General features: G+C 39.1%; 1 protein-coding gene across 4 annotated transcripts in view; it reads right to left on the bottom strand.

Annotated features, from left to right (window-relative positions):
* Window positions 1–19,899, bottom strand: part of CDC42 (cell division cycle 42) — a 50,186-nt gene that overhangs the window by 29,707 nt on the left and 580 nt on the right. The gene's annotated exons all lie outside the window — the stretch shown is intronic.

Below are 19,899 nucleotides of genomic sequence, written 5' to 3'. Positions count from 1 at the left end.
CTATTCTCATGAACTGCCAGAAGAATGTACAAATCAATCGTGGAAAACAGTGCTATCAGGCAGCCCCTTAGAAAAAGGATGGCAAGAGATTTTTAGCTCACTGACGTTGAACATATCTAAAAAGGACAATCACTGAAAAGGCTATCGTGTTGGGTAAAGTAGAAGGTCGGTGAAACAGTGAGAAATCCTCAATCAGGTGAATTGGCACAACAAACTCAAACATATCAAGAGAGTCATGAAGATGGTGCAGAACCCGGCAAAGTTTCATCCCGGTCACCAAGAGTCTGAGTCAAAGCAACAGGCGCTAACAACAAACACTCTTTAACAATGTTCATTTGTGCCACAACTTCGAGTTGGAGTTGGACAACTAGCAAGATAAAAATGACTCTGAGCTTCAAATTGTTAAAAGGTCTGTCAACTTCCTTCTCAATACCTATCCTCCTAGAGCAGTGGTTCTCAATCTTCCTTATGCCTCCGCCCTTTCATACAGTTCATGTTGTGGGGACCCCCCAACCGTAAAATTATTTTCGTTGCTACTTCGTAACTGTAATTTTGCTACTGTTATGAACTGGGTGACCCCTGTGAAAGGGTCGGTCGTTCCACCCCCAAAGGGGTCGCAACCCACAGGTTGAGAACCACTGTCCTAGGCAGTCATTCTAATATCCACAATTTTATATGTTCTTAATGTTTGGGTGTCCATTACCCTTTGAAAGCCTCAGTTAAAGCCCCTGATGTTTTCAGAGGTCCATAAGCTCTAGATTTTAAGGAGCTACTGAACTCTCTCTAGAATCAGCTATTATTATTGGTTGACTGCTAATTAAACTCCACCAAAAACAATCCCTGGAAAAGGGATTTGCATAGGGCAAGAAGAAGCAGACACAGGCACAAATAACCTATGAAAATATTTGAGATTATGGATTTGCTGGTGTGTTTTGCACAAAATTCACTATCTCAACTGGATTGTTAACTACTGATAGTAAACTATGTGACTAAAAGGCAAAAATCCCATTTTTGGAAATTCAGAGTAATGCAAGACACACTAAAATTAAGGCTGTTTTCATCTGAAATACATTTTCCTCCAGAAGTAATTAATTTCCAAACCTAAGGCACAGAAAATAGCAACAGGAAATAAGAGAATGACCCAATTTTACAAGCCTGCCTTAATCAATCCAATGGAACTGGTGGTCTGGTGGCAAGATTTAGTTAGATAAATAAACTCAGAACCACTTGTCTATTATCAAATCCAATCATTTTTGTCTGTACGTTACAGTTAGCATGAATAAGTTAGAAAAAATAGAGTATATTTTCCTTGTGATTAAGTAATCTAAAGTACCTCTAGTACAGAGCTGTAACCTATGCATCTGTTCCATTGTCTTGTCTAGTGTTGCAATGCAGCATATATGAAAGGAAAAAGCGTAACTCATCCTTTATGTTCAACTAAGAATAAAGTATTGCCTATAAATCCTATTACAATTTCACTACAGGTATCTTCTCCCACAAAATAAACAACAGTGTAAAAGGAGTTTTTCAAACCTGAAATCAACTTAGAAAACATTTTAAGAGAGTTTAATCATGTGAACTCAGTCAAAATTAATCAAACGAATCAAAACAAAGAATGAATTTTCTTTTAGAAATGGAGGGTCAAAAAAAAAAAAGAAATGGAGGGTCCCCAAATGAATGAACTCAACCATCCCAAGAAATCTTCCCCACAGCCAGACATGAGCACTCAAGTTGCCTGACATTTTTTTTCTAATGCTGCTTACTTCAGGCAAATACAGAACAAGCCATATAAAGACAGCCCTTATTTTAAGTTTATAATTTGTTTCAAGTCTCCAGTAAACCAGGAAAAAAATCTTAGAAAACTTTTGACATTTATTCAAAATCAAAGCAGTGCAGCTACTGCTCAAAGTATTTGCTCTCATAAAAATCCAAAAGGGGATGCTTCCGACCTATAATTTGCCTTCAGCTTGCAAGTATAAAGATATTCAGTAGCATCCCCTAGGGGCAAAGAGCAGGCTTGCTTACAGCTTGCTGTTATGTGGTGGGTCACAAAAGTCAGTACTCCCCAGCTGTGACAAGCAAACCATTCATCTCGGATCTCCACAACACCCCATGAAATGCTCATGATGCTTGGTGTGGGGCTAAGTTCTTAGTTTCTGTGTCTTCTGGCAGCTAAATTAGTACCAGGCTAAAAGATAAAAGTTCCAAACCTATGTACTTAATTGAATGAACTTTGTGAAAGAAAAAACATCCTTCAAATAATGTGGGGGTTTTCATACCTTATTCCCCTCACTCATACATCAGTGAGCGCAACATCCCTAGAAGCTACTTACTTGTTCTGATCGTTCTATCGTCTAGATGTGCCTATTCTAAAAAGGTATTACAGAAGGCCAGAATTCCAGCACCAAGAAAGGAAGGTGGTTCTTCCTCACTGTATGCATATAAAAATAATTGAGAGAAACTACTTTATCAAGGATATTTTTTTTTGGTCTTTCAAACAAACATTTTGTTTTCTACTATCCGTGAATAGTTGTAGGTAATCTCATTTTCTACCCAACTTTCATTTCCCCACCTCCAGTGTCAAACCATCCCAGAAATGTAAAGGACAGTCTCCATGGTATTTGACAGGGAGCTCCTGTTGCTGCCTTCCTCTAGCTGACTTGAACTTTTTATTTATTGTTACTTGGATGAAGTCTTGTTGACTTTTGACGTGAGGCTAGTGTACGTGTGAAAAACCAGCAGGTGTTTTATGCAGGAAAAGTCAAAGTAAGAAGACTCATGCAGAAATGTAAGTGAAAACTCCAAACTCACTCCGATCAAGGAGATTTCAACTCACAGTGATCCTACAGGCAGACCTGCCCTTGTGGGTTTCTGAGGCGGCTGCACCTCTTTATGGGAGTAGAAAGCCTCAATTTTTCTCCCAGTAAGTGACTAGGAGAAAAACTGTTGATTGTTGGAGAAAACAGAGGTTTTCAAATAGAGTATTAATCAAAAGTATCTTTATGTTTTTGCAAGACCCGTACAGTATGAAATTTTTTCAAGCATTCAAGCATGTCTCACAAAATGGTTGCAAAACTCCTAACATCTCCAGCTGCCAATTAAATGTATTATACATATCAAGTATTGCCTGGCAAATTAGTAAGCACTAAATAAAGCAATTATTCAAATTCCTTCATTTTCAGCTACATGTGAAGTAACATATTGTAAAATGATACAACATACCGTATATACTTGTGTATAAGCCGAGTATTTCAGCACATTTTTTATGCAGTTTTTGTGTTAAATTAGGTGCCTTGGCTGATATTCAGGTCAACTTATACTCGAGTATATACAGTACATGAAGAGAAAAGAGCAATGGGTCTCAAACCAAGCTCTCTGGGTCACAAAAAAATAATTCTGGAGTGGTATTTATCAAATGAAAGATTACATTCCATGTGGTCAAAGATGGGTTCAGCAGTGGTAGAAGTTTGCCATCTCAGTTTCTTTTCTGAAAATGACTTCATTCTGGAATGACGGGCAAGGAAAGCTTGTCTATATTTTTACCACTTTAATTTTCCTTCATCAAATCGACAAAAACTATGGGATATTAGCCAGTCGCCATTCTATATTGCACAAGGGATTTACATGTTAAAATAGAAGGTTTCCATTTCATGGAAAAATTGAATTCAAAAGTTAATGGAATTTTCCCACAAACGTTTTGAATGCCCCTCATATTTGTGGGTGGAAAGTATTTAAAATTTGTAATCAGTAAATATTTATATAAACTACATAATTTTACATGTAATACTTCAAACCAAGTGATATATAAAAATTGGAGAGTATACAAATAAACATGGCCATTAAAGTATTTGATTAGGAGATGAAAATTACAATGAAATTTTTCCAAGAAATATTCTATATTTATTAATATTTATTAATCCTCTACTACACACTACGCTTTGTCCTATAAACTCCACACTATATGGAACAAAGTCTACACCCTCAATAAACAGATTAAGCATCACCTTTCTAACTCACATATTCTTCCGTTATAACCTTCTGAAACTGGCATCCTATGTGTATGTTTCCCACAATTTTGGTCTCCCAATTAATAAAGGGCAACATAATCTTCTCTCTTAATAAAAACAAGTCCTTTTTAATCCTCATATTTCAATACGAGATAGAAAGTTTATCTCAAATCTATGTTATCACAAACTTTGAAGTCCAGACAACCTGGAAAAAAGGGTTAAAATTACTCAACTTGTTAAATGCCTTATACGATTTCAATTATCCAGCCTGTCTCGTGTTTATTTCAAAGTCTACACCATTTTCCCACATAATTTCCCCCCAAATCTTCCCTGCATGTGCAGCTTTAAAACTCTTTCTATTCCTACTCAAGTTTTCTATCGCCAAATCTTACCTTATCTGAGAAGTCTTCCCCAACTATCCTAGCTCTCAGACAGACTATCCCCAGCTCTCCTGTGACCTCAGTTCATCTGGTCGTACAGCACATGTGCTCTCCTATTCCTCTCCCTTTCAGCTTCCACACTCTCTAGTGGCACAGCCCTCCACGACGCCCAACCTCCCTAGCTCTCCCTTGAGAACCTTACCCTTGCCTACAGTACCTTTCCCCTTGCACTTGACAAAGCTAAATTCCTTCAGGAACTTCACATCTCTGCTCAATCATGTCTTCAGAACCAAAAAAAAACTCCAGAGTAACTACCTTCTCCCCCTCCTTACTCTATCATACTTCCCTGTGTATTTCTTTTACAGCACAGTCATAATCTATAATTATCTTGTTTGTTACTTGGCAGTAAAGGAGGCAGATAATACAGAAGGAACTCCATGTAAAATTTAACATGATGTATTCTCAGGAAATACGAGTGGTACCCAAAAGAACCCGAATCCACCCCCACCACCCGCACTATGTATTTAATTTTTTTTTACAAAACTACCTTATCCCCTTTAAAGGACTCTCCATTTTCACTTAACACATTTGCCAAATTTGTGGTTTCATTCTTGGAAACATTTTCCAAACTCAACTGTTCAGATGGCTGACAGCACCTCTCTCATGTTTTTCTTCATGTCTTGTACATTATCACTGTCCTTTCATGTCTTTTCATTTGAAGAAACAAAAAGAAGTGACAGAGCAAGGTCAGGTGAGTAAGGTATGCTGGGCATGAGAGACATGCTGTTTTTTGCCGAGACTAGTGCAGAGATGGCTGCATGAGCAGATGCATGGTCATAGTGACAAACCAATCCCCAGTCTACCACAAATCAGGCCATTTTTGTTGCACAGTGACGCCATCTTTTCAGAACCTCTAAATAGAAAGCTTGATTAACAGTTTGCAATTGACAGACAGAACAAGATTTCGATAGACATTTCACTTTTTCTGAAATGAGAAAACCACTCGTCCCGCTTGGATTTTCCCCATATCACTGTCATGATAAGCTGTGTTCAATATCCCAACAGTTTCTGCAGCTTTTTCCCCGGAGCAAGAAACAAAATTCCACAGCTACATGCTGTTCTCTTAAATAGGCCATCACAAAAAAATAAGTTGGAGTGAAACTTTTATTAAAAAAATTCACTGTGCCCAAAGATAACCTTCCCACGTGACACCACTGGGTGTACCTAACACAGAGCGAGTTCCCCAATGCTCCCCTGGGGGGGGGGGGGGGAAATGCATACTAATATTTTCTGGTTTGTTTCTGTTTTCTTTTGTTTTGGGGGGAGGGTATGCCCTTGTAGTTCAGTATCTGGTACATAATAGGTACTCATTCACTGAATAATACACATACACACACAAAACAGAGGCTTTTAAGTCAGATATGACTCAAGATGACCTCAAGTATGAGAATATAACCATGTTATGTGAGAACACACCTGCTCAACAAGATTTTCGATGGCTGCTTTTTCAGAAATAGACCATCAGAAAAACAGAATTTGAGGCTGTTGGAGCTAGTCACCTTGTATTGCCCGCACTACACTACATATGGCATCCAGGCCTGCTTCCTTGAGCTCCCTGCCACAGGCTATCAGTGACCCACCCTGCTGCTTGCTGCCTGCCTGCGGGCAGACTCTTGTTTACCTTGCCAGAGGGAGGACTCCCTGTCTGCTTCCTTGACCTTGACTTCCAAGGAAATGAGTTGAACTGAACTCTCTGTACTGCTGTGTGGACTAATTAGCTGTTAGAACCCTTCTTGTTGTATAACCCTATCCATATATGTATATATATGGTGTATTTAAATATATATAATTAAATCATACGCCATGGTTTTCTTTCTCTAGAAAACCTTGCCTAACACAATCCAGAACCTTCCACAAGTGGAGTTATTACCACAACTAGCAAAATGCCAACAACATCCATCCTTTAAGTAAATATTTATGGTTTGTGTATTTTTATGTATGTATTAAAATACACCTGTAAGTTTTTATGTAATATTTTCAACATCCAAAAGCAAATAAAAATTGGATTTACAAAGAAAGTGAGAGTAAATGGCAATAATAAAACCACACACACAAGATCTTTGATTTCCATCAGGACTGACTTATGATAAAGATGCAAAGACTACAAAGATACACAAGAAGTTGATTCCTGGCTGACTCGGGAAAGGGAATACAGGTGTCTGGAATAGGTGAAAGACTTATTTTTCATTTTATTCCCTTTTGCACTGAAGTTTTCACCACATGCATGTTATTTTCCTTAATTCAAAATAATAACTACTAAATGAAATTAATCCACTACTAGATATATTCTTAAGAAAAACAGTGGCAGGCCTGAGATCTAGCTGCCAAACAAGTCCTAATAAGCCAAATGCACAAAAAACCTTGGTCTCCTTTAAATGTCTAGCACAAATAATTTACAAAGCATAGAAGTATTCACATCCTTTGACTCAGTAATTCCACTTCAAGTATTTATCCAAAAGGAACAAGGTATTTTATCAAGAAACACTGGAATTTCATAACATCAAATGTTATTGCAATAAAAAATGATCAAGTAACAATACACAAGAGGAAACACTATACATATACATATTTAAATAGTTGTGGAAACTATAAGACAATGCTATTAAAAACCATATAATGTCATTAACTTAGATTTTTGTGGCTGTTCTAATGAAAGCGAAGAAAATAAAAACAAATCGTTTTAACAGTAGCTGTGCTAGGCCCAAGAGCTGATCAGATCGCATTCAATCTTCACTGCATCTGGACCAAGTTTAGTTCTTAACTAAGAACTAAAACGTCTGACACAACAGGCGTCTGTTTTTCCAAGAAATAATTCTATTAAATAAAGTCAGCAAAATACTTAAAAACACTGGGTAAGAAAGGAAGCCTGCTTTCAAAACATTTCAATAATTTACAGAATGTCCATTCAGTGCCAAATACTATGCAAGACAGATTGACACACAACCACCATATATATTTCTGGCTATAAAAAGAAGAGGTTAGCACAACTGTTGCAAAATTACAATCTCTGAGTGTCACAAATTTTTTAAATAATACATATTACAGAAATTTCTAGTTAGAAGGAATACCAAAAAAAAAAAAAGCACCTGAACAGATATATAAGGGGATACCCAAATAAAACCGGAATTGGGCTGGGGGAGCAGAGCTTTTATAGTATGTCTTTTTCTGGCTAGGCAAGCATCCAGCAACTCACTCGAGTTAGTGTACCCAGTGGTGTCACCTGGAAAGGCTCCTTCTAGTCACAGAGTATTTTCATAAAAGCAGTTTTGCTCGAACCTCGTTTTTTGTGATGGCCAATTTAAGAGAACAGCATGTGGCTGTGAAATTTTGCTTCCGGCTCAGGAAAAAATGCCACAGAAATGGTTGTGATATTGATCACAGCTTACAAGGGCAGCACTATTTAGAAAAACTCAAATGTGTGAGTGGTTTTCTCATTTCAAAAATAGGTAAAATGATTGATGATAAACTTCATTCTGGATGTCCATCAACTTCCCGAACAGCCGAAAATGTCAACTCATACATTTGGAGTTCATTCCACCGGGTCAGACTGTTAATCAAGCTTTCTATTCAGGGGTCCTGAAAAGGATGCATAACTGTGACAAAAAAGGACTGATTTGTGGCAGGTGGGGGACTGGTTTTGCCACCACAGAAATGCAACTACTCACAATCTCAGTGTGCCAGTTTTGGGCGAAAAACGGCATGCCTCTCTTGCCCCACATACCTGACTCACCTGACCTCACTCTGTGCAACTTTTTGGTTGGTGGTATAACTTCTTTCTGTGTCTGCGAATGAAGAGGGACATGAAAGGACAGCGATTTGATGATGCTGAAGAGATGTTGAAGAAAAACACAAGGGAGGCGCTGTCAGCCATTCAAACAGATGAGTTTGAAAAATGTTTCTAAGAATGGAATCGCAGATTTGACAAATGTATTAAGTGTACTTTTAAGGTGATAAGGTGGTTTTGTAAAAAAAAAAAATTAAGTACATAGCTTTGAAAAAAATTCCGGGTTTTTTTTTTGGGGGGGGGGAGTCCCCTTATATGCACACCCGTAACACTGTAGCACTATTCTCAAGAGCAAAAAGATGGAAATAACCCAAATCAATGGATGAATGAAGAAACTGTGGTTCATTCACATGATGGACTACTACACAAGGTATTGATGAAAGCTCTCACAACATGGAAGAACTGGGAGGGCATTATGCTGAGTGAAATAAGTCAATCACAGAAGGACAAACAAGAGGCATTTTTCAAAAAAAAAGAGGTTTACACACAAGGGGGGTAAAAAACCTTCTCTGAATGGTGGAGGGGGGGAATTACTAACCAGATCAAACATATCCACTGCCATCTAACTAATGGCAACCCTAGAGGACAGTGTAAAACTGCTGCACAAGGTTTCCAAGATTGTCAATCTTTACAGGAACAGTCTAGCACATTCTGTAGAAGGTTAGCAGACTAGCTGCCATCTACAAAAGCGCAATTTTTGGTCCTATCTGATGCATAGGTGCACATCACATCCTCATACAATTGTAGCCTTGCAAACCACAAGCCATTTTTGACAAGGGCATAATCATCACAGACAAGATTATCAAGATTTTGAATCAAAGCAATCTATGAATTTTGAGATACGGCCTTGTTAGTAATGGGATGAATTTCTAAAAAAAAAACTCAATCATATACCTTATGAGTAACTCCTGACAGACTAGTAAGTGCTGCAGTAGTATCTCAGTACAGTTCAACTGGCATACCTGCAGATGCTTCAACTAGGCTGCACAGCAGTGAGATATGGCACAGCGCCAGCCACTAAAAACTCAAGAGATACAAAAACAAGAGTTGCAACTCAAAACTCTCACTGCTTATTTTTAAGGAAATAGCCTCACATTTCTCCCAAGAATTGCAAAACCTCTGAAGAATAAACCATAATGTTGACCACAAATCTGCCTTTTCACAAGTACTTTGAACCCAAGATTAACACCATTAAGATAATAACACAACTTTCAATTTCAGAAACAGACTGAGAGCAAGAGATGCTGGTTTACATTATATATAAATCAAGAAAAGAAACTGTATTACTTTCTCCAACTGAAAGGACAGGTGAAAGATTTGGTGACAGAAAAAAAAAATGTTTGGCTCTTCAACACGTCACATCCAGGACAGTAATTAAGCTTGACCCTGAAAAAAATTAACTTAATTACCAAAAAATAGAAACGTCTTAAGATATGAAATAACATGCGCCCCTACCCTTAACTCTGATATACAAAGCTATGTCTTTCTTCACTTCTCCTGGTAACACAGATATAAATGTGAATTAAATTATTTTTCTGCCCCTGGCTCTCATTTAATTAGCTCAAAATTTAAGGAGTAAAAAGTGGTTCTATCCTCATTCCCATATTAATACTTGCAACCAGAAAACAAATTAATTTAAAAGATGGGATATGAGATTTTTCAGGAGCTGGGAGAGGTTGGCAGGGGTGTTATCACGAGAAAAAATGCACTAATTTTAAAAATACAAAAATGTATAGAAAATTTATATCCAAAACTCTTAAAAGAAACTTAACTTCTCATGAACGAGAACCATTAAGAAAACAGTTTAAAAAAAAAGAAAAGTTAGAGCAATAATGAGTATTTTAAAATCCGTAAGGCACAAATAAAAACTTAAGAATTAGAACTTTGAGAATATTAAAATATAAAATATTCCAACTATTTTCACTGAGCTAAGAGCAGGAGACACTAAATCCAGTAGCTCAGTTTCAGAAATTTCCCTGGCAGCCAATGGACAACCACTTGCCCAGGTCCTAAGCTAGTTTGCTTCTTCCTTTCCCCAATTTTAGGCCAAAGCGGGCCTACTTCCTACGGTTACTATAATGACTTCTACATACACAAGGAGGCCTCTAAAGTTCCTGGGAAACTCTTAATTCCATTTTTCCACAAACTTTTTGAAACCTTTGTGTATGCATAATATGTTGGTTCCATTCCAAGAAATCCAAAATTAAAGTTACCGCAAACAGGTCTGCTTGAGGCCCCCTCTGCTGAAGTCTCTAATTCACCCACATTGGGAACTTCAAGGGAATTTTTTCTCTTTTTTCTACTCATAGAAAACCACACCTAGAGCCCTGAGTTGTTGGTTCTTTTAATGGAGGAGGGAGGGGCATGCAGGGTGGACCAAAACAAGTTTAAGAAACAGGAAATTAAACAGATCCTGATTTCTCTAAGCTTTTAATGAATTGATGTCATTGATTCCCAAGAAGAGAACATAAAAAATGGGGTGCTTAACTTACTTTACAGCCTTCCCTCTCCCCCATGGAACATCTTGCCAGGTACACATCCAATACACAAAATAAGTATTACTCTAAAACCCACTGCTGTCAAGTCTAGTCCAACTCATAGTGACTCTACAAGACAGAGGAAACTGCCCCATAAGATTTCCAATGCTGTAAAGTTTTAAGAAAGCAGACTGACACATTTTTTTCCCATGGAATAGTTGGTGGGTTTGAACTGCAACCTTCTGGATAGCAGTCAAGCACATTAACACTATGCTACCATTTAGTGAAAATTAAGCTACTGGTTCATAATGATCAGATTTATAACAATGTCTCCTCCTTTGGTCTATGATGAGCAGAAGAAATTAAAACATGTCCTAAAATAATTCAAACATGTCCAATAAGCTTATATTTAGCAATAGTATTTGTACTTTTCTGAAACAAATTAGAGTATGAGACACTGATTTAAACCCTAGCCGTGTGTGTGTGTGTGTGTGTGTGTGTGTGTGGTATTCATAGGAACTATACATTATTTTCTAGTAATCTAATAAAGCTTTATATTTTAAAGTTTAATCATTTCAAACACTGTTCATCTGAAGCCCAATTTTGAAAACAGGACATTCTGGGAGAGTGGTAAGTAATGTAGATGACTTAATGACATTTCAGAATGGTTAGTTTTGCTCTCACTGACACTGACTTGATTTGGACTCCTAGGAGCTGTATAGGACAAAGTAGAACTTCTTCACAGGGTTCCCAAGATTAAATCTGAACGCAGGTAACAACCTCAGCTTTCTCCAGTTGAACAACTGGTGGGTTCCAACCTCCAACCTTGTTGTGTCTAACAGCCCAACACTTGACCCTGAATATTATTTGAGAGGAGGGAAATTTTAAGATCAGTAGCTCAATAGTGAAGTCAGTCTCTGGGTGACCCAAATAACTGGCTTTTCAAATCCAACTAGCAGCACTGGAAGAGAAAGGCTTGCACAGCAACTTCCCTAAGAATGTATCTATCAAAACCCCCATGAAGCACAGCTCTACTCTCAGGCATATGAAGTGCTATGAGTTGGAACCAACTCTATGCCAAGTTTAGTTTGGAGGTTATAGGAAAGGAGTCTATGAGTGTCACAAAGCATTCAGCTATACCCCACAGGTTGGTACTTCGCACACCTGGTAACTTACTTCCCAAAGATCTCAGTCAGGGATAACATTATGGGGTGTGGTTCTCGCTGAAACACATGGGGTCACCACGTATGAAAATCAACTTGATGACAAAAAAAAAGAAAGAAAATCAACTTGATGGCAACTGGTTCAGTTATTTGGTTTTTATATAGTAAAGTTGTTTTTAGTAAAAAGTCCCTGAGACCACAGAAAGCATTAATTCTGTTAAGAAATTTTCTTTGATGTCCCACTATTATTTGCTTTTAATTGGATTTTAAAACAAACAGTAACTCCTTTCTGAAATGCCTACCAACCAAATAGATTAAAGCTGAAATCCTGCATATGCCTGGTTATAAGAAACATCCTCTTAAAAAATAAGTTTTTTTAAAAGAAACATATCCTCTTTTTCCCCATTCCCTTTAACACTATATCAGTATCATTTATATTCTACTTCTCCCCTGGCCCACCCCCCTCTGGTTCCATTGCTCATTTGGTATATTCTCAGATAACAACTTCTCTTTCCACTAAGAACAACGATCTTTTAAACTAAAAGGAATGGTTTTTGCTTCATTTTGCCTCCTGGGACCCAGAGAATGGGGCATGGGTCTGCCTGAGACACTGATCCCCAAGTCTTTCTGGCTTCTGGGTCTGGAGCACCTACAGAGCCAGGCAAGACAGCAGCATCTACTTATCCTCGGGTGGCATTAAGTGTTTCTCTATCTGTCTTGAGTTGAAGGAGGGTAGGAAGTACTTCTCCAGAGAACGCACTGCATGGGGACACTGCTACTGGGTGCCACTGGGTCGGTAACAACTCCTAGCAACCCTTTATGATAGAGCAGAACTGCACCAGAGACTTTTCTTTTGGTTTTGTTTTACTTTAAGTCAAAATTAAATTACTTTTAAATCACATAAAACTTTTGTCACAACAAATTCACTTTCACTCATTCCTGCAAATATTCAGATGAAACTTACATAAGCCCTTATCACTAAACTAATCACAACAGTCCACAGGATTTTCTTAACTGTCATCTTTTTTTTTCCAATCACTTTATTGGGGGCTCGTACAATTCTTATCACAATCCACACACAAATCCATTGTATCAAGCACATATGTACATGTGTTGCCATCATCATTCTCAAAACATTTGCCTTCTACTTGAGCCCTTAATATGGGCTGCTCATTTTCCCCCTCCCTCCCCACTCCCCCCTACCTCATGAACCCTTTATCATTCATAAATTATTATTATTTTGTCACGTTAACACTATCCAATGTCTTTCCTTCCCCTCCCCCCTCTTCTCTGCTATCCATCTTTACAGGTCTTTCTCCCACAGAGCTGCAAACTGAGCTCAAACTGCCTGGGATTATTTTGGTTAGCAGCCAAGTATCTGTCTACACCACTTTCACCTACATCAAATGGTTTAAGAAAAATGAAAAAGTATAATTATTAGAGAAATAAATTCTATCTTGTTGCTAGCTGCTGAGTCAATCCCAATTCATGGTAAAAATCTCATGCACAACAGAACTAAGTGCTCTCTGGTCCTGCACCTTTTTCTCCATGATCAGTTGCAGATTAGACTACTGTGATTAATAGGGTTTTCACTGGTTGATTCTTTAAAGATCACCAGCCTTTCTTCCTACTTCCTCTTAGTCTGGACACGCCACTGAAACCTTTTCGGCATGCAGCAGTGGCTGTGCATAAAATGCTCCAACTGGAACTTAAACTCAGGTTGCCTACATGGAAGATGAGAATTTTAATACTAAATCAATCTCCAATGACCCCAAAATCAATGTTGTCTGAAAAACAGCACATTTTTTTCAAGATGGCAGCTAACTGAAATGAGACTAGTTTAGTTATTTCAGCAAAGAAAACATTTGAGTAAATGGTGCCAAGTTTTTATTTTATCTGTTTCCAGTCAATAATTATATATGAATTATCCTGATCATATACTTGGATTATTTTTCACACTTTGTTTTCAATTAAATGTCACTTAAATTTATATATGTAATTCACATGCTAACCATGAACTTAATTGTGGGCAGTGATAACTTTAATAACTCTAAGCAACACATTAGTTACCGACTGAGCAGACTTAGGCAACTCTACACAGTAGGCAAGAAACTATTATCAAACAGACATGGTGAATGCTGAATTGTACACATGAAAATTTCTACTGGTGTTTTGTTTTATATCTTAGTACAAAAAGGGGAGTTCTGAAGTCAGTAATTTGAAACCACCAGCAACTCTCTCCTGTAAACAGTTAGAATTTGGGAAACTCACAAACAGTTCTACTCTGTCCTATAAGGTCTGAGTCAGCATCAACATGATGGCAGTGAGTACAATAAAATTTTACCAATAAAAACACTCCACATGTTAATAAAATTATTTAACCTATTAGTCTAGCAGACCTAAGGGGGTGCTTCAAATGTTAATGTACACAAAAATGAAGTGGAAACCTTGTAAAAATGCAAATTTTGATTCAGCAGGCCTGGGCCTAAAATTTCTAATGAATGACCCAGTGTTGCTTATACAGCTCATCCATGCAGTGTACCCTTGAAGCAGGCCAGCCCTGCTTCTAGAAATGTCAACTCCATCTCAGAAACCCTAAGGGACAAGGGGAGAACTGTCCCACAGTGCTTCCAAGGCTTTAAATCTTGACGGAAATAGACTGTCACAACTTTCACCCATGCACCCCACAGGTAGATTCAAACTGCTGGCCATTTGGTTAGCAGCCAAATACTTTAACTGGACTCCTTACTGGTTAAAAATAATGAATAAAAATGCACAGAAGTCAACAATCCCCACTTCATTTGAAAAGTTCTGGTGGTGCAGTGGATTGTGTTGGGTTGCTAACCCCAAGGTCAGCAGTACAAACCCACCAGAGGCTCCTAGGGGAAAAGATGAGGTTGTCTGTTCCCATAAAATGTAGAGCCTTGGAGAATGATGATGGCAACAAATGTACAAATGTACTTGACACAATGGATGCATTTATGAATTGTGATAAGAGATGTACGAGCCCCCAATAAAATGATTTAAAATAAAATAAAATGTAGAGTCTTGAAACCCAAAAAGTTGTTTTACTCTGTCCTATAGAGTTGCTCTAGATCAGAATCTGACTCAACAGCAGTGAGTATGGTTTTAGTATGGTTCATAGTGAGATCTGGGGGAGAATGATTATTACAATGTGGATGTTTGGAAGAAACAGCAAAACTTCTCAAAGGTCTAAGGGAGGTTATGAAAGTAAGCAAACCAAACACCTATTCACTTACTATGTGCCTCTTCACATACAAGGGAGTTTCAGAAGTTTGTCGGGAAAAATGAAATTTAAAAGATTATTAAAAAGAATTTTTCATGGACATTTTGAAGGCTTTGCATATATTAACTTATTTGATCTTCCTAAAACTGTGAAGTAGGGAACATTTAACTGTTTTACAAAACCAAAACGACACCAAACTCAATGCCATCGAGGCTCATAGAGACCTTAAAGGACAAGTTGGTACAACTGCCTGTGAGTTTCCAAGACTACCTCTGGAGGAGAGGCAAGCCCCGTCTTTCTCCATGTTTTACTAAATTACAAAGGTGTACTTAAATGTCCAAGATGACATAGATAATAAACTGCAGAGCCAGTGTCTGAACCCAATTTGGTTCCCAGCCTGGTAGTACTACAATGGTTAAGCAGCTCAGCTGCTAACAGAAAGATCATCAACAAACCCACTAGCTGCTGCACAGCAGAAAGATGGGTAGGTAGTCTGCTTAGGGAAGCACCTTGGAAAGTTCTGGGGGCACTTCTGCTCTATCCTACAGAATTGTTCTGAGTCAGAACTGATTTGATGACAGTTCGGTTTTTGGGTTTTAATATGGTCCCTGAGTCTATACTTTAAGCACTACATCATCAGTATCTCTCTCAAGAATACTATGGCAAAATTAAAATAGCAAATGGAAGTAAATAGTTTACTTTAGAGAAGACAACAAAGGGCCCTGGTGGTGCTGTTGGGTAAGAGTTGAACCCATCGGCCCCTCCACAGAAGAAAAAAAATTAGACTGCTGTCAAGAAGATTCCTTCAGAAACCCTGTATGGAGCTGCTGAGAGCTAGAACCGACTCTAGGACAGAGGGTTTGGGTTTGGTTGCAAAAGAGAACGCAAGCATGAAAGTGAACAACAGAGAACACCACCTAGTCACTGAGGTGCTCTTCAGGTTATACACACCTAGAAATGTTGGTCTGGTTAACTATCATGGCTTGAAATTACATGGGTTGTCTTTGTTACATTTAAAAACTATTCTGGACTTTAGCTTAATAGCTAATGCTAAATACCTATAGTCAAATAAACAACATGGTTTTCTAAAACTGAAAGGAAATACATCCTTTTGGTGGAAAAACACCTCAAGGACTAAGTCTTTTGAGAAATATCATCCCAAGTATGAAAAGTGATACCCAGGATTTATAACAGCAGCCCTGGCCAACAGAGCTGAAATGACAAATAGTGAAAATGACACTAGCAAAAATATTTTGGACTGAAGGGGTAACTAAAAGTAGAAACTGGTCAAGGATAAAGCACATGAGGAGAAATTTGAGACTGCAGAGGGGAAGAAGTGGCAGAAAGCAAGCTGCTATTCGCGAACAATGAAATGAAATTGAGGAAGCCAGAGAAACCAACATTACATCTGAGTAACTGCTAGGAGAATAAGGAACTTGGACATCAAAAAAGATTTTCTAAGTGATGGTAAATTGTTCAGATAATGAAGCTATAGGAGCGACTGGACCAAAGAGTTGGATAAAGTCAAACAAGGCTAGATTAGTAATCTCACTTCAATGAGTCCAAATATGGATATGGCTGACCGGCACAAAAGCAGTCAGAAAACACAGTACAGCAGCTTAGAGAAGAAAATGTTAACCATCAGACAGTATCAAACTGACCTATTTGACAAAGAATTCTTGAAACTTAAAGTGTTTGGCATTAGGTGCTAAGACTAGAGGAGTAACCATACCAGGCCAAAGCCCCGCCCTCCTAGAGCTTATATACTAGCAGAGAGGCAACCAATATACTGAGTAACCTGAAGAAGGCATATCTCAAAAGCCTAGGAGACAGCCCTTTAAAAATAGGATATTGGTCTACTGTTGTCGAAATGGCAACTCACAGCAAATGTGTAGCAGAGAGTAAACCTTGGGGTTTCCAAGACTATAATAAATCTTTACTAGAACAGCTTCACCAGTCTCCCAGACAGCAGCTGGTGAGTTTGAACCACGAACCTTGTTGTTAGCAGGCCAACGCTTAGCCTACACTATCACAAATCTACATATGGGAAATACATTAAAACAGTACTACTCTATCTCCCCTGAAAAGCTCCATAGTCTAAAGTACTCATTAGATGCTCTTCATCACTCTCAAAAAAAAAAAAAGTGCATATAGAAATAAAAATGTTACCTTTGATTCCCTAAGAATACCTATCAATAATATTCCCCAGAAATAAATATTAAGTTTTCCAAATTTGCTGCTCTTAGATCAAAATATTTTATTGATACAAGTATTCTAGAAAGTACAAGAAATGCTTTCCCAATAGTCCATAAAAGCCCGGGTGGACTCAGGTACTATTGGTCTCTCGTTGTCAGGAAGAAGAGACGGAAGGGAACCAAAGTCTCAAAGAAACGAAACCACAGGATTAAGCCAACAGGAACCAGCTAGCCTCATGTAGCCTGAGACCAGAAGAACTAGAAGATGCCCAATTACCAACCACTCTGACCAGGGCACAACAGAAGGTCCTGGTTAGAAAGGGAAAAATGTAGAACAAATCTCAAATTCCTCAAAAAGGTCAGACTTAACTGGACCAATAGACTAAAGAAACCTCCAAGACTATCGCCCGAAGATACCCTTAAATTTGAAAGTAAAACAACTCATGATGGCCTCTGTCAGCCAAGTAACAGATTGATAAAATGAATAGTATGATGACTACTGGACTTCCTAAGTAAGTATGAGTTCAAACAGTCAACATTTACTCTAAAACGAGGATGAGGTGCTAAGGAGGGATAGGGAAGCTAATTATGGGCAACAGAACAAACAAAATGGAAAGCATGAAAATGGTGACACCCTGTAAAATATGTAACCAGTATCATGAGCAATTTATAGAAAACTTGTTAAACAGAAACCTGATATGCAAGCTTTCACCTAAAACAATTTTTTAAAATTTAAGTGGGAAAGTATCCTAACAAAAGCAAAACCTTAAATTACCAAAAAAAAACTCCTAGATTTAGTCTGGAGAGATTTTAAGGATCTCACTGGTATTTAAGTGCCCTAACTACTTTCGGCTGTACATGATAGGGACGACTTCAAAAAGTCTGTAAATGCAATTAAAAGGTAACTTTTAAAAATTTTATCCTCAAACTTTTTGAAACCCACTGGCACCCCCTTAGATTGCAGTGGGAGGGCAGATTTCTCCACTGAGCACACGGGTTGGTTATTTTATGAAAACATCTTAGGGTTAAACGTGGGATGTCTTTAGAAATTACTAGGAGTGTACTTTCAATACCCCCTTAAATGCCAATCTTTGTCTCAGTCTGAAAATTCAGAATATTCTGCTATATTTCAAAAGGGAATGTGAATTGACACATGATAAAGACCTCTTAGATACAGAAAACCTCAAGAAATAAGGCAGCAGAGGTAAGTGCTTCATTTTCATTCTCTTAAAACAAGATACCACTTTAAAGCAAACAAGTGTTATTTCAGAAGGTCCATACCTTTCTGTAACACCCACCACCTAGAAACGCTCATTTAAACCACCACTTCTTTAAAGTGCTGCTCAACGAGCAATCTGTTCTCTCCATACAAATGAGAAACAAGAGAGAAGCTCTGCCGGTTCCAACATGAACTCCCCTTCGAACACTGCATTACACAATCGGATCTCATTTGCTTTACAATGCTCACATTTTTCTGTGCTACTGGACTCTGCGCAGGGAAGGATATCAAACTTAGAATGAACCGGGCAGTCTTGGGAACAAAAATTGTGATTTCCCAAAATCTAACACTCATTTGCTTTTCCTGTTCAAAATCCCAAGCTAGCTTGTAACTGACAAACTTCTAGGCCTAAGAAACAAGTCTGACCACCACACCCTGGCCACAAGAAAGAGCCAGTGGGCTAATTTAGGTAGGTAGTTTGCGTCAAGTAAATAAGTAGATGGGAAGTCTTATCCGTCTGGGAAAGTCATTTTGAGGCCAAACAAATGCAATCACAGTTACATCGGTTTCATTCAAGTGCATTCAAGGGGATCTTTAAAGTCCGTGCCTTTGCAAGCTTTATTTTGGACCACACCTTCATCATGGGCTTTTAAGCCTTCCCATGTGAGGAAGCCACGAATCCAAGTAACAGGATTTCAACACAACAAAAAACATCTTTAAATATGATGCGTTGGGAAGTGGGCAGGTGACAAGCAGGGTGACAGCCTAAAGCTGTCTGAATCTGCAGAGCCCCTGACTTGTAGGAGTTAAAACTCGCACCCCTAATATTGCGATGACGTAATCTTCCACACCGCATTTTCTCTAGGATTTAAAGGGGAGGGGGGAAAAAAAACAAATGAACAAAGAAAATTTCCCCTGAGGAGGAGGAACGAAGCAAGCGGCCGGGCGGCAGCTCCGGGAGGGGGTTAGGTAACTCGGCCAAGGGGAAGCTCCGGCTGAATTCGCGGGGCGGCTGAGAGAGGTTGGAGGGGCGGAAGGAAATCGCGGGCGATCCACCCGGGGCAGGGGACCGGAGCCTGGAGAAAGGCACTCAGGCCCACCCCGCGCCGGGCGGCTGCGGCGGGAAAGGCGGCGCAGGCACGGCCCCCGCGGGGCCCTCCGTAGGCCATCAGCTCCCCGGCGGCCGAAGCCCCGCCGCCGCCACACAGTCGGCCCCCTCCCCCCGCCCGCCGCAAAATGTCCGCGGCGGCCGAGGCCGGCGAAGCAGGAAGTCGGGGCCGGGGCGCTGTGGGCAGCTCCCGGCCTCCGAGCCCCAGCGACCGTCGCCTCCTTCACCTCTGGCGGCTGTGCGGCCCGGGGCCCAAGGC

The sequence above is a fragment of the Tenrec ecaudatus genome, chromosome 1 (assembly GCF_050624435.1).
Source record: "Tenrec ecaudatus isolate mTenEca1 chromosome 1, mTenEca1.hap1, whole genome shotgun sequence".
Taxonomy (NCBI): domain Eukaryota; kingdom Metazoa; phylum Chordata; class Mammalia; order Afrosoricida; family Tenrecidae; genus Tenrec; species Tenrec ecaudatus.
Note: the sequence above shows the minus strand (reverse complement) of the source record. Positions and strands in the feature narration are given on the sequence as shown.